Genomic DNA, 15,207 nt, shown 5'->3' with positions numbered 1-15,207 from the left:
GTAATTATAAGTTTTTATTATTTTTAATAACTTCCCCATGGCTTCTGATTATTATACTTTAGGCTCTTAGGTGACCCCACAGTATAATAATAACACCAGCTCTGGGCGGGGGGCTCTTGGGAGCATATAATATTGTGTGGGGGCCACTGTGGAGTATATAATACTGTGTGAGGGCCACTGTGGAGCATATAACACTGTGTGAGGGCCACTGTGGAGCCTATTATACTGTGTGTGGCCACTGTAAAGCATATTATGCTAAATCAGCTCCAGATTCCTCCCTCATTCTGCCTATTATTGAAGCTAATTGGATTGCTGGATCTTGCCGCAGATTCTGCAGCTGATTCTGAGGCTGTAGTTTGAGACTCCCCACTGGTTAGACTCCTTCTTTTGGGTCTAATCAGTGGTGGAAAACCGCAACAGAATGATGATGGTCTTTACTTTCTGATGTCTGAACAGGTTGTATCCACTTGCGTGGAATGGACTGTATTACAGGCCACTCTAGCAGGTCTCCCTCAGCAAAAACACCCAATTTCGATTTTTTTTTTTAATGCTGCGGTCCACTTGAGTTACTTCAAAAGGGACCCACTGGGGCTTTTTCACCCAAGAGCCCACACAAACCAGGAGCCCGCCCTGTACAGAACAAGAGATGCTCTTTGTAGTCACTTTCCACACTAACTAATAGATGGGGCCCTTGCCTAAGGTCATAGTCACACATCCATATGATAGCACACGGCTCTGCTTATTTTTGGGTTGTGTACTGTTAGTGGTTGATTCCTTTTCAATATCTGTGAAAAGCGGATCAACATTTTTATTTTACATTTCCTAGTCCAGTGTTTCCCAACATTTTCAGGCCCAGGGAACTAAAGCAAAAAAAAAAAATAGTCTCAGGTCACCTGTATTTAACAAGTTTTACTTATAGCATCTCTAAAATGTCATTTTAGGTCTATTTATGACCTTTGTTATCCATCTTCACGATGGCCTTGACTTCTATGAATCCCAAAAACAGATTTACTAAAAAAGCTCACGGGGCCATTCACCAAAAAACCTAGTGTCTATAAAAGGGGTGTGGCTTAGAAGCAAGAAGTGTGGCTTAGAAGCAATGGGGTGTGGCTTAGAAGCAAGGGGTGTGGATTAAAAGAAAGAGGTGTGTCTTAGAAGAAATGAGGTGTGGCTTAGAAGACAGGTATGACTTAAAATGCACCAATAGCCCGAATTCAATAATAGTGAAAACTTAGGCTGCCCATACACATCAAAGTAGATGGGATTCTGTATAGGTATAATCGGGGCAGAAAGTCCGCAGAGGAAAATTCCGAGGACTTTCTGTGAAAAACTCTGTAAAAGAATATGCAGTGTGTACAAAGTTGTTGGAAAACTTTCATGAGATCTATATTTAAAGGGGAAGTCCTATTGGCACTGTGGAAGAAGTACAAGGTGACTGATATGGTTTTTACTGGGTGGGTATCCTGATGTTGTATATCAGCAGTCAACATGTTACGTACGACATATCCTAGCAATATACCATAAGAAAACCCCCTTTAAAGGGAACTTGTCACATGAAAAATGCAGTGCAGTCTGCACGCAGCATGATATAGATTGATAGCTCCTCCTCCTAGACTTCTCTCTATAGAACAGAGCAGAGATTTCCATGGATAAATGAAAGGTTATACGGAATCTTTTCCCATAAAACTATATATCAATCTGCTCAGCTCTTCCCACTCTATAACATGCCGCCCACAGATTGGATTGCACTTTTTTCATGTGGCAGGTTCTCTTTAAGGGATTAAGGACGCTATCACTGTACTCAGAACTTTAATTTTACAAATGAAAGAAATTAACCATTTTTTACCATTTTTTTGCCAGTTTTTTCTCTGCTTACCTGACAATTTAACCCCTTTTATCTATCATATCTATAAAATATCTTGTCCCAGTCTTTGTGTGCATGGACAGGAATGATGTGAGTGCATTCTCTGTACAACCTTGCAGAGCAATAATAGGTATATATAGGTGTATCATGTTTATATCCGTAGGCGTATGCTCACATATGCAGACATTTCTTCCACTGCAGAAATCCAGGCACATTGCTGCAGAAACTACTCCATTCACATGTATGGAAGAGACTTTCTGCAGCCATTTCTGCAGTGTGAACATACCCCAGGAGTAATAAGTAAGTAGTTTAGCACAATACACTTTATGATCCCTGTTTAGGTATCAGTTTTGATACAGACAATATTAAAACTGAAAATATAAACCACAGTTTTTGTTCTATTTTTGCCCATTTTAATGAATAGATACCATTTTATGTTAGTCATTTGCAATTTTTAATGAATTATAATGTAAAATATAAAAAAAAAAATGTTCACATTGTTCAGTTGTTTTTTTTTTAGGTGAATTGCTATATGTTATATTCACATGATCAAGTTTTTAGATGCAGTCTTTGCTCCAAAACCAGATGTTTATTAAGAAAAAGAGGAGACGTAATATTTGTCCTGTATAGGTTTTCTCCTTTTATGATCCGCACCTGGTTTTGCATAAGAATAACATAGAAAATCATGTAAATGTAAAAACACCCTTATAAAAATAACCTAAATTTGCCAGATCTGATCACACCAGTGGACTGTCAATAATACAAAATGTATATTGGATATTGCAAAAAATCTATCCTATTATTCCACAATCCCACACTATATATAGGATAACTGAGCTACAATATACTCAACACACATACAGTATATAAATTTTCTTTTCAATATATTTTTGCAAACGTAGTAATGTGAAGGAATTGCCAGCTATCTGGGGAATAGCAATGATACTGGATGTGTAAAAGTTACCAATTTAGCAAGAAGTTTACATTTCCAGAGTGAAAATTCACAATATCACACCAAGTATTACAACCAAGTATGCAGTGGAGCTGTATATACTCTGTATACTCAATATATCCTTATTCTCTCCTCTGTGTATTAGTACATACCAAGGCCAATATCAGTTACCCACCTGCGGGAGTCGCTGCGATGGGTATATAAGGTCTGTTGTGTTCTGGCCAGTCCTTGCTGATGTGTAGTATGTATGCTCTATGTGTGCTACTTATAAGAACATCAGGACCACAGTGAGGAGGGATTGCAGGAGGAGGCACTAGGATGGGGCGGAGGTGAAGAAGGTGTACTGCAAACCCGAAAAAAAACTTTGTAAACTTTAACCCAAAGTATCATACAGATCTGGATTTAACTATATAGTGTAGTTTAGTATAGTATAGCATGCTACATGTTTTATCTATAAATAATCTTCCAGGTCTACTGTCTGGATATAGTTACTGTACTATAATCGAACTGTACAGAAAACATAGTAGGCAATGAATTGTCCTATACACATCGCTGTGATATAGGTATGCTATAATCTATATATCTAGTATTATGTCTAATATGGATCTCATTCACACAGTCAGTGTGTTTGTAAACCTAAATTAAGAATGGACCCTACAGAGGAAAATGATAATGGGGATGTTTGTACCTCTCCCATGATTGGAACCCAATTTAATATTGATCCTGTAGTATATGAGCACTTTTCCTGGAAATGAAGGAATTTGCAGATTAATATCATATTATCATCCTATTAACTCTGCAGGATTATAGGTTGGGCCTGTGCGTTTTTAGCCTTTCTATGTTACTGTATACCTGGGCCTTAAAGGGAATGTATCACCCATTTCCTTTACTAAATAAAACCATACTGATATATAGTCTTTTTTTTCTAGTTCTTTTTGTTATTTTCTGCCAGGATTTTGTTTGAAATTTTGCCTTCAGCCATACTGCCTGAGTTGCTATAAGCATTTAGAGATATCCACCTGGATCAGGGAAAACTGTGGCCTGGAGATGACTCATTGATCTCTATGGGAGAGTGTTGTGGGCATGCTCTATGACAGGTGTGCCCAATACGTCGATCGCGATCTACCGGTCGATCGCGACGGAAGTATGGGTCGATCGCGGGATGCAGCCAGGGATCCCCGGTGTCTACTTGTTCATAGCGCAGGCTGAGAATCATCCCTTGACACTGGCAGGCCGGGGCCTTGCACTCGTTCGCAGTCCGAGCTGCCCCGCCTGCAAGTGTCCGGAGATGACTCTCAGCCTGCGCTGTGAACAAGCACTCCAGACACTTGCAAGCCTGGCAGCAGCTCCGTGGGATGACGCGCTCCCCGCTCTTAGGGATGAAGGGAGCCGGGGTGCTGCTTGATCACAGCACAGGCTGAGAGTGATCTCTGGACACTGGCAGGTGGGGCCGCTGCAGCCCCAGGGGTGAACCTACCCCTTTCGCCGCCCGAGGCGAACTACAGAAAGCCTCCCCTCCCCCGGAGGAGGGGGCGTGGCCAAGCGGAGGGGGTGTTGCCGAGCAGAGGGGGTGGGGCTTAGCGTCGTTTGCAGGCAGAGAAGCAGGCACGGAGATGACCTGCTTTCTGCCTGAGCGTGAGGGGAGGCCGCTGGAGCAGCGCTGCTCCAGTGGCCTCCCCAAACCACCGCTCGGTGCTAAGCCAGTGCAGGACAGCTTGTCCTGGACTGGCTTAGGGAAACAAAAATGCCGCCCTCCCTGAGGCCCTGACATAGCGTTGCCTGAAGCGCTCGCTTCAGGTCGCCTCATGAGAGGTGCGGCGTTGTGCAGCCCTGACTGTGAACGAGTGCAAGGCTCCGGCCTGCCAGTGTCCAGAGATAACTCTCAGCCTGCACTGTGAACAAGCAGACAGCGGGGATCCCTGGGCGGCCACAGAACGCCGTTGTCTCCTGCTCTCACGATCTTCCCGGCCCTGCCCATATGCCAGGCACCGCCCACAGACACGCCCCGCCTGCCCAGAGGACCGCCCTGGCTCCGCCCACAAGAAGTGGGTAGTAGATCTTTCGACTTGGTAATGTTATAAAGTAGCTCACGTGCTGACAAAGTGTGAGCACCCCTGATGTAAAGGATTCCTTTACACATATAACATCTCAGCCCAGGAGTCTTTTTTTCTTCACCTTTTACCAAGTACAGCCTATGCAGCTATTGTCTGACACTTTGCTATCACACTGGAACGAGAGAATCTCCCTATATTGTAGACCGGACGATTTCGGATATAGGGATACCTAATGTGTAGGTGTTTCATAGTAATTTTTTTTTTGTTTCATATGTATTCTAGTGAAAATGGGGGGGGGGCTTGAACTTTTATATTTTTGGGTTTTTTAAAAATATATTTTTAATTTTTTTTTTTTTTAAATTTATTTTTTTACTATTAACCCCTCCCCCCTTTGCCAGGGAGTTTGAACTTGCAAACGTCCCATAGACTGCAATAAAATGTTTTGCAGTCTATGGGAGATTATCTACATTACTATTGAGGCTGGTCAATAGCCTCAATAGTAATATTCCTACTACAGGCCTGGAAACCTTCATAAGAAAGTCCATTCTGATCGCGGGCATTAACTCTGGGTTTTCATTGTACATTGCAATGGAGACCCAGTAAAGTATTTATGGCGGTGGTGCTACTTTGGGGGGAAGGAAAGGGGATCACACTCAACAATGCCTGTGATCAGAGTAGACACTGATCACAGGCATTATCTCTGGGTCTCTGCTATACATTACAGCAGAGACCCAGTATTGTAGCTATGGCGGCCATTCTGAAGCAGAGAGGACACCATCTGTAAGGACGCAACATCTGCTGTAATCTCACAGCAAATGTCAGGAAGGGGTTCAACTAGGCTAGGACTTATTTTTGGAGTCGGGCTTATAGTTCAAGCCTACTCCTAAAAACTTGGAACACTTAGCTAGGGCTTATTTTCGGGGTAGGGCTTATTTTTGGAGAAACACAGTATATATCTGCATGTATACATTGCAACCTATCAAAAACTAATGAAAGATATGAGGGAAGCAAAGAGATCCTATGTTACCATAGGATCTCTTTGCTTCCCCCATATCTTTCATTAGAAAAACAACAGACTTATAACTATGACTCAAGTGTGTTCACACTATTTTTTGTATCTGTCATAATAGAGCAGATGGCGTATTCCTATAACATGCAGATCTTATACAGTACATTATAGTTGGATGGTAGATCCTCTTTAAAGCGTACCTCCAGTTATAAACAACTCTGCATAAATCAATAGTAAAAGTGAAAATAAGAAACTTTGTAATTTATCTTATTAAAGAAATCTCACTCTCTACTTTTTAGGCTGAGTTACTTTCTATTTACAAATCTATGAAGAGGGGAGGGGGTGGAGGAGGAGGCTGCTGGAAAGACACACAAATAATTACTGCTGCTGTACTCTGCTACTCTGTGAGTGACACTACTATATCCATATAAGACTCTACCACTGTACATAATGAGGCAACGCATCCATTAACAGCCTCCTCCCCCTCCCCTCTCCATAAAGTTTTATGTGTGGTGAATATGGAAATAAAATCTTGGGTAAACAAAACGTCTGATTTAAGATGAGGTGGAGAGCAGGAAATGAAAATTTCTTTAATAAGATATGTTACAAAGTTTCTTACATTAACATGTACTATTCAGTGGTTTGATAACTGGAGGTACGCTTATACGGTATATTTCACTCCTTTGCTTTACCTAGGAACAGCCCTAAAACAGCATAGAAATGCATTGCTGTATGTAACAATACTCTAGAGCAGACCTGGGCAATGTACGACCCACGGGCCACATCCGGCCCTCTGACTGCTTCTATCCGGCCCGCATAGCTAGTGGAAGTTTTTTCAAGGACCTGTGATGATGTCATCACAGCCTATCAGCAGGATAGGCTATGACTCGTTAGTGGGCGGGGCCACATGGTACTGTGTGCTTGATGCAAGCTGCCGGCAATGGGGGCTGCTGGATGATAAAGAGAGAAGAGACAGCATGTGTGAGCAAGAGGGGGGGACTAGGGGCAGATGTAGGGGGGCAGTTAAACTGAATGCACATGGAGGGGGCACATTAAACTAGGGGGCAGATAGAGGGTGACATTAAACTGGGGCAGCTGGAGGAGGATATTAAACCATGGGGGGTAGCTGGAGGGGGACATATCTGCCTCTAGTTGCCCCCAGTTTAATGTCCCCTCTAGTTTCTGCTATTTTATACTGGGGCACCAGGAGAGGGACTTAATACTGCGGGACATTTGCCGCGGCACGCATGGCCCTCTAGAACCATTACAATTTCTCATGTGGCCCCATGGGAAAATTTAATTGCCCACCCCTGCTCTATTACAAATGACCTGATTTATTGGATTGTCCTGTGAAGATATGAACAGTATCCATTGTCAGGATGAATGATCTTCTTCTTCTGGCATCTATCTAATACAATTAAAGAAAGAAGTATAGTACTGAAGCCTGAATGTACATATGTAGTGATCACATGGGTGTACAGTTCTCTGCACTGGAGACACATTTTACAGATATACAAGAAAATTCCCTGGCGTCACAATTATTTGCTTTGCACAGCAGAACACGGGAAGTCCCTATGCTCTGCTTCCTTGCTGCTGCTTCGGGTCTCTGTGGTGACGTTGACTCTGCTGTACTCTTGTTACTTTTACATAGAGTAGAGTGGAGTCAGTCATGTGACCGAGAGGCAGAGCGTCAGCAGGTGAGGCAGAGGAATGAAACTTCGTCTCCCCCTCTCCTGCATCATGGGGATGTCAGGGGAGCTTTTTGAATATCGGTGATGGATGTTTATCCAGTGCAGTGAATGGACTGTAAAAAATCTCTTTAAAGGAAACATATCATTAGGGAAAAATGACCCTTTAAATAAAGATTATTCTGTTAAACATCTTTGGAAGAATTGTTTTTATTTTTAAGTTTCATGTCGCTATCTATATTTTAAGGAAATTCTGAAATTTTGCAGTTCTTATGCTGACCACTAAGCCATACAATATACAACAAGTCCGGTTTTGTGTAGATCACTTCTCATCTCATTATCTTCCCATTGAAGTCAATAGACATCTCTCGCCTACAGGTGCCTATGGGTTATGTGGCATATCTCTGCATGGTGTGAACAGCAGCTCAGGCAAGATGGCTACCCAGATAGATAGATAGATAGATAGATAGATAGATAGATAGATAGATAGATAGATAGATAGGATATAAATAGATAGATAGATAGATAGATAGGAGATAGACAGATAGATAGATAGATAGATAGATAGATAGATAGATAGATAGATAATTTCCTTTTAATCAGAATTTACAAGGGCAGAGTGATTTATTTTGAGATTTCAATATGACTATAGGTTCCACAGTTAGCCTATACGGGTTGGTAAATCGCATTGTAAGAAACCAGGTTTGTGCCAAATTAAATTTTTTGTGTTTTTCCTTGCACCAATCCAGCAAACTGCTGTAGAAAAGGAGTGCAAAAATACTTACCCGTCCTGGATTCTGCCATGGCATCTTCAGGCTTTCTGGTCCTCTTACCAGAACTCCTTAATTGGCCCCTGGTGTCAAAAGGTAATGTCATTGTCACCCACCCACATGACCACTTAGGTCCAATCGCATGCTTAAGTGGTGATCTGGGAGCCAAAACACTTGGTGTATTGTCAAGGAAGAGGATCAGAAAGCCAAAGGAGCTGTGGCAGAGCCCAGAAAAGGTTATTCTTAATATTATATATCTTCTATGTCTTACTGTGCATTGATGGAACAGACTCCAGAGTATTACAAATGATGCTAGTTTATATGGTAACAGATTACAAATTATCTGTCTGTCAATCTGATCCTGCAATCATCCATATATGTTAGTTCATGGTAATCTACTAAATGTATGCAACGGAGGCTTTGCATGATTTCATATAAAGAAGCATTGTAACTTTAATGTACAGAAATTTTATCTATCTTATTAGAGATAAGAAATCAGGCTCTTTTCCTCATCACCCTCCCTGATAAACTGACATCTACTCTGAAGTCCCTGCAGAATCCATCTTAGTTCTCCAAAACGGACTGTCAGCTGAAGTTTATAGATTTGTAGTGCCCATAGAAGTCTATGGAAAGGTGATGAGGAAGGAAGAACCGAGTAGGGAAGAAGCAAAGAGACACAAGTTATCTATATCATACTAAGTACTGCATTCACATAAGTACTGCTCAGAACTCCTCCATAATGTCCTATATGATGCTATTGTCTCTTTTTTATGTAGATTCTGAGTCCCATATAGGGCTCACAATGTACTTTTTTTTTCTTCCTATCAGTATGTCTTTGTAGTATGGGAGGAAATCCACGCAAACATGGGGAAAACATACAAACTCCTTACAGATGTTATTCCTGGCGGGATTTGAACCCAGGACTCCAGCGCTGCAAAGCTTCACTGCTAACCACTGAGCCATTATGTTGCCCCTTATATGATGCTATTGTGTTATGCTTCTATCACATCTCCGTAAGAGACCCCGTTGCCTATCTCTAAACTGCTGTTACTAAAATAGATAAACAACCTAGGCAAAATGGCTGCCACCATTATCATGTACAGAAAATAACATAAAAAACACAGTCATTTAAAAACAAAATAGAAATGTATTCACATGTCCTATATTTCTCTGTTTTGATGTGAATAAAGAACAGAAAATAACTTGAAAACTATAAAACAAACTATTTGAAAAGTTGCTCAACTTATTCACATTTAATGTGTGCTGGTAATTTGCAAAAAAGTGAAATTTTACTTTAGAATTCTACTGGCATCATACTGTTTTTCCAGACGTGTATGATTTTTATATGTAAAGCACCATATGTTCCCCTAGAACCAATGCTACTAAAGGAGAATACATTCATTTTATGACATTCGTTGGAACACATCACAATGTGACTTCAAACTTACTACATTCACGAGAATACTGGGGAATTTTTGCTAAACAACTAAAAACCCTACCATATGTATGGAATCCCTTTGGCAGCATATAGCAATATATGGGCATTGAGTATAGATTGATGAGTATGTGCCATGATAGGTTTCTGGGTGGGATTACACCTGAATAATACAATATACTCCACTGCATGCAATGATTATGGGTCTCAAGGTTTTCATATGTAATATAAGCAAGGTGTGAAATTCCCTCCATTTCAGAAAGTGCAAGTAGGGACTCAATCCGTTTCCACTTCAAAGGGTTTTTTTTTTTTTTCAGAAGAGAGTGTTTATTCGTCACACATAGCAAAAAATTTTCCTTTCAGAGTAGTGAGTTACGTTTTGACCTATTATGGGGCCTTCGTCAGACTCGGTTGTCTAAAGATGGGTCTTGCATATAGGGGTGGTGTAGGTAAAAGTTATTATGGTATGTAGGGCATGCATTGCCCAAGACAGGGATGTCGCGGTGTAGGATGGCCCCATCTCTTATGAAGGGGAATCCTTTATTTATCTGTGAAAGGTTTTTATACGTGCACCATTTACAGATTTGTACATACCAGATTCCATAACCATCTTAGTGATGGCAGTCTTTTGCCGTGATCAGTTGCCAATGGGTATGACCATGAATGCAAAAACTTTCTATGGTCTGGCAATTGTCAGAAACTCAGCTATTATTTCATGGGCATAACTAAGACTGGGTCCCATAGCAATCTTTTGGCTTGGGGCTCTCCTGCCCACACCCCTTTACTGGCCCCTATTTGGTAAAATGCTCCTTATACTGGACACCACACGATATAATCTCCTCTTTTCTAGCCACACATGGTATTAAGCCCCACCCACACTGTATACTGTCTCCATATTGGCTCCAATACAGTTTGCAGTGGTCCCTTCACACAGTACAATGTCCCATACTGTCAGCCATACATTATAATGACCTATAGCTGCCCTCCACACAGTATATTTTCCCACAGTTACCTTTCACACAGTATATTGTCCCACAGTGGCCCCCTTACACCGTACAATGTCCCATAGTGGATCCTCTGCACAGTATTATGCCTCACAACACAATGTCCCGACAGTGCCAACATTTCTGTAGATCGTCTCCCACTAACTATGATTATACTCTGGGGCCTCTGTAGACCCCAGAATATAATGTTCAGAGGACCAGGGAAGGGGATTAAACATACCTATCACAGTGTTACTCACTTCCCCTAGGTTTCAGCACAGGTCATCAGGCCTTTTGAATGATGTCTCAGATCTCAGCAAGTCTGTGATTTCAGTCAAAAGGGCCCAAAGACCTACAACGAAGCCCAAGGAGAGGTAATGCTGTTTTTATGTTTGATCACCTCCCCTTGGCCTTCACTACTTTGGGGTCTGAAGAGACGCCAGAGTATAATAGTAGTAGTTCTGCTTTGACAAAACCACTTGTCGAACCTCATGAAACTAATCTCTCAAGGTTTGGCCAACAAATACTCTAAGTGATGTGGTCCTACTTACCAATTCCCAATCCTGCCGTAGCCACCTCCTCTTCTCCCTTCAGCCTCGAGGTCCTGAGCACCATGCGGAGCATCGTCAGTGAATTGATAAGGGATGCACAGGGCCCCTTAGAGGGCTGAAGGGGAAGCAGAGGCAGCCAAGGGCTGGACCGGGGATTGGTAAGTTAATAGCGACTGTTACCTGCCAGTGCCAGACCATAGAAAGCTTCTGCATTCATGGTCATACCCGTTGTAATTGATTAAGACAAATAACAGTTAAAGAAAATCTTTAAAATTCTACAGAAATTTAAAATTTTTACATTTACAAAAGTAATTTGCTTGTAATTGTCTACAAATTGAAATCTGGTTATGTTCATGGGAAAACCGCGGACATAATGTCCTAGGCCAAATCCCAATACTTCAGAAGAGACAGCCCTTGTTTTGGTTTCATTATCTGGCACAACTTTGGGCAAGGAAATTCAGTAGCTCCAGACAAGCGAACCAGTGATCACAAGATAATAAATAACAAACTCTTATTTCCATAAATGAAAATCCTTCCAAAACAGGAACGGCAGTGAGTAAAATCGGCGTAACCTGGAAGAAGCGTGCTCTGTGATGTAGTCATGCCAAGTAGGAGAGAGCTAATGAAAGGTGATGGCAGTCATAAATAAGGTTATATCCCCTAATAGGTGTTTGGTTGTATGGAAGGAAGCGGGACAAAGTAAACACGAAAAATATCTTCAATGGAAAGGTATCTGAAGTGAAGATTGTGCAAAGCATGGCTCCGTGCTTGCTCCGAAAAAAAGGAAAACAAGGGCGTGCACCAATGTGCTATTGTGCTCAGTGGGAGTTTGGCTAAAAATATTACCAATAGTGCTGGGAGATTAATACACGCTTCTTCTTATGCTGTGCAGAGGATACAGGATTAGGAAAGCATGGCTAATTTCACCCAAAACCAACATACCAGCTGTCCACAGGTTAGGACTCATATTGCAGTTCAGCCCCATTTACTTCAGTGGAGTTGAGGTACAATACAAGACCCGATTCATGGACAGTCATGTTGGCCTCAACCTCTCTAAAATGATCATGGAGTGAATCAGGCATATAACAAGTAACCATAGAAAGACAGGGCCCCATAGCAAGGTCTTGACTGCATCCACCCACACGGTATGACACCCCCTTTACTGATCCCATACACAGTATATTGCTAATTTGTTGACCCTCATAAAGTATATTGTGCCCATTACATGTTCTCATTACAGGCCCCCATACAGTAAAGAACCCATGTTATTGACCCCCATACAGTAAGGACCCCATTACAGACCTCCATACAGTAAGGACCCCATTATAGACCCCCATACAATAAGGGCCCCTGATACAGATCCCCTTCCAGTAAGTGCCTCTTTTATAATCCCCCACACAATATAGTGTCCCTCCATATAAGTCTCCACAGAGGAACCTTAGATCACTACCTGCTACATTAGAGTAATGGTTCTGTTCACAGTGGTCAAACACAGTCTTTCTCTTCTCTGTTGCAGAGAGGCGCCATCTTATAAATGGCGAGAGTCATTAAACTTGAACTTAACTCTGTATGCAGGCTATAGCTGGAGGTAACTGGTTGTGTTACACTAGCCTGACTCTGTACTGCTGCCTCCTAACAACTGGTCTGGCCTTGATCTTGTTGTCTGTGGTTCTCATCAGGTTTCTAGGCTGGTCTCCGCCCTGGCACTACTTCTGCTGTAGCCATCTCGTATTCTCATGGGCATCTTTCTGTCACCTCCAAGCTGCTGCATTATCTCTTGATAGCTCTGGTGCTATTCTACCACCTCCAACCCACTACACTCCCCATGGCTCTTATGCTAGTCTGTAACCTATTGCTGAACAAGTCATGCCCAAGTGTACTAGTCTGCTCCTCCTGGCAGCTCTGCTCATGCATTTGTGCCCAAATGGACTCATCTGAACAGAACTATACCGAACTTATGATTGACAGGAATACTGCTGTCACATCTCCTATCTATTCCTGCAAAGTATATGGCTTTTGCTAGCTCCACCAATGTGGTCACTCTGCCCATGTTTTCAGTGTTACCAGGTGAGTGTGGTCAGCCAGTCTGGGGCTTATCTACTCTGCCCATAATGTCCTCCATCTATAGCCCAGCGGCCAAAAAAACTGTAAAGACACGTATCAGTAATATATTACAGTAACCCTGTACAACAAATTATTGCTAACTACTCTTAAACTATGTGTATAGATGTGCTGGGCTCCATAACAGCAGCTTTGCCTGCTATTTTCCATTGTTTTAAATGGTCGTTATTGTTTTAATGTTTGCTAAAAAAAAATAAATTGCTTCAGAATGTCAGCCGCTGGGTGTTTCTCTCTTGCCTTGTAAAAATCATCTTAAGCTGCAGCTTTGCTGAGACTTATTAAAGGTCTCGTGGACACAAATGTGGCTCTCCTTTTATATGTAGCCCTTTCTCTTCAGAATGTGCAGCATTGCCTCTAATATTAACCTTTTTCTGTCCTCCCCATTTAAAGTCAGCTATGGTATGCTGGTTCTGTCTGTAGCATCAACTATCCTGTGTGTCCCGTGCGGGGCTCATTGTACTGCCATTGCCATTACTACTGTCTTTAGTGTCGTAAGTTTGAGCACTGTGAGATGCATACAACTTTGCGGCATTGTCTCACAGTCCAGCGACATATGATTCTATAGATAGTAAAATGTAAAGATTGAGAGTCCTCAGTAGTTTGATAACGTTTTAATGGCTAACAAAATATGATGACATATTGCAAGCTTTCGGAACTGCTATAAGGTTCCTTCATCAGGCTGGTATAACACAATATCTGAAGGCAAGCATAGTAATACAGGAATACAGTGTTTGATGCACAATAAATGTAGATAGTATGTGCGGGCAGGTCTTGCACTTGTAAATGTTCCTGTGTTAGTTGGAGGTTACAGTGAGCTGCTAATAACCATATTCCTTAGGTTTGGTGGCGGTCATCTTTTTGCAATAATGGATGTAGATTGCGTGTGATTCCTCTCAGCATCTCCAGGTGTGGGTTGTATGTGGTAATAGTAATGTTATTAAACTGCATGTGTAGGACACACAGGATAGTTGTGGCTGCAGATAGTGCCAGAATACTGTGCTTCCCATTAGCCTATGCATGCAGGGGAGTCAGCGCCAGGAAGTACTAGCACCTACATTAATGCCAGATCTTTCACATTCTGGACATGCCCCCAGAATGGGACCAATTCTTAGATGGAAGGCAAGAAGACTGGGGCTCTGTGAGGGAGGAAGAAAGGGTGGGAGCATAAAATTACAATGAATGCAATAAGTAAAATGTGTAAAATGTAAAAGGGTCCTTGTAGATTTGAGCATAATAAGGGTAAGTTCACACGATGTAACGTGCCGCGTGATGTGGCACGTATAGGGTGTGTGAGACTTTGCACGCCGTATACGCTTCCATTGATTTCAATGGGAGTTAGTCTCGTATACGCCACGTTATTTTGCGGCCGCAAAATCACAGCCCCAAAATAACACGGCGTATAGGAGACTAACTCCCATTGAAATCAATGGAAGCGTATACGGCGCGCAAAGTCTCACACGCCGTATACATGCCACATCACACAGCATGTTACTCCGTGTGAACGCATCCTAATAATAGGTATCCTTTACCTGTACTGGAATTAAGGGAAATACAAAAATGTCATCCTATTGCAGAAATCACTACAGATGCGGTGAAATTAACATTTTCCATTTGTTCACTGCATGGAATATATTAAGTTTTATTATGAAATTAAATATATAAAAATACCCTAATTAAAGTCTGCTTGTTGTAGGTTTTTCTATTAATGTAGACAAAAGAGGAATATAACCACCCAGCCAAATTCTCTATTTTTTATGTGAAAATTTGTTTTTGAAGCAAC

At 41.8% G+C, this 15,207-nt stretch overlaps 1 protein-coding gene across 1 annotated transcript in view; it reads right to left on the bottom strand.

Moving 5' to 3' along the window:
- COCH (cochlin) overlaps nucleotides 1-3,038 on the bottom strand; it is a 33,825-nt gene extending 30,787 nt beyond the window's left edge. The window contains exon 1 of the mRNA XM_075281000.1: nucleotides 2,992-3,038. The gene's annotated coding sequence lies outside the window, so the exon portion shown is untranslated. The remainder of the gene's footprint in view (nucleotides 1-2,991) is intronic.
- Between the last annotated feature and the right edge of the window lie 12,169 nt (nucleotides 3,039-15,207).

The sequence above is a fragment of the Leptodactylus fuscus genome, chromosome 7, assembly GCF_031893055.1.
Source record: "Leptodactylus fuscus isolate aLepFus1 chromosome 7, aLepFus1.hap2, whole genome shotgun sequence".
In the NCBI taxonomy this organism is placed as follows: domain Eukaryota; kingdom Metazoa; phylum Chordata; class Amphibia; order Anura; family Leptodactylidae; genus Leptodactylus; species Leptodactylus fuscus.
The sequence above is the reverse complement of the archived record's forward strand: the minus strand, read 5'-3'. Positions and strand labels throughout refer to the sequence as shown.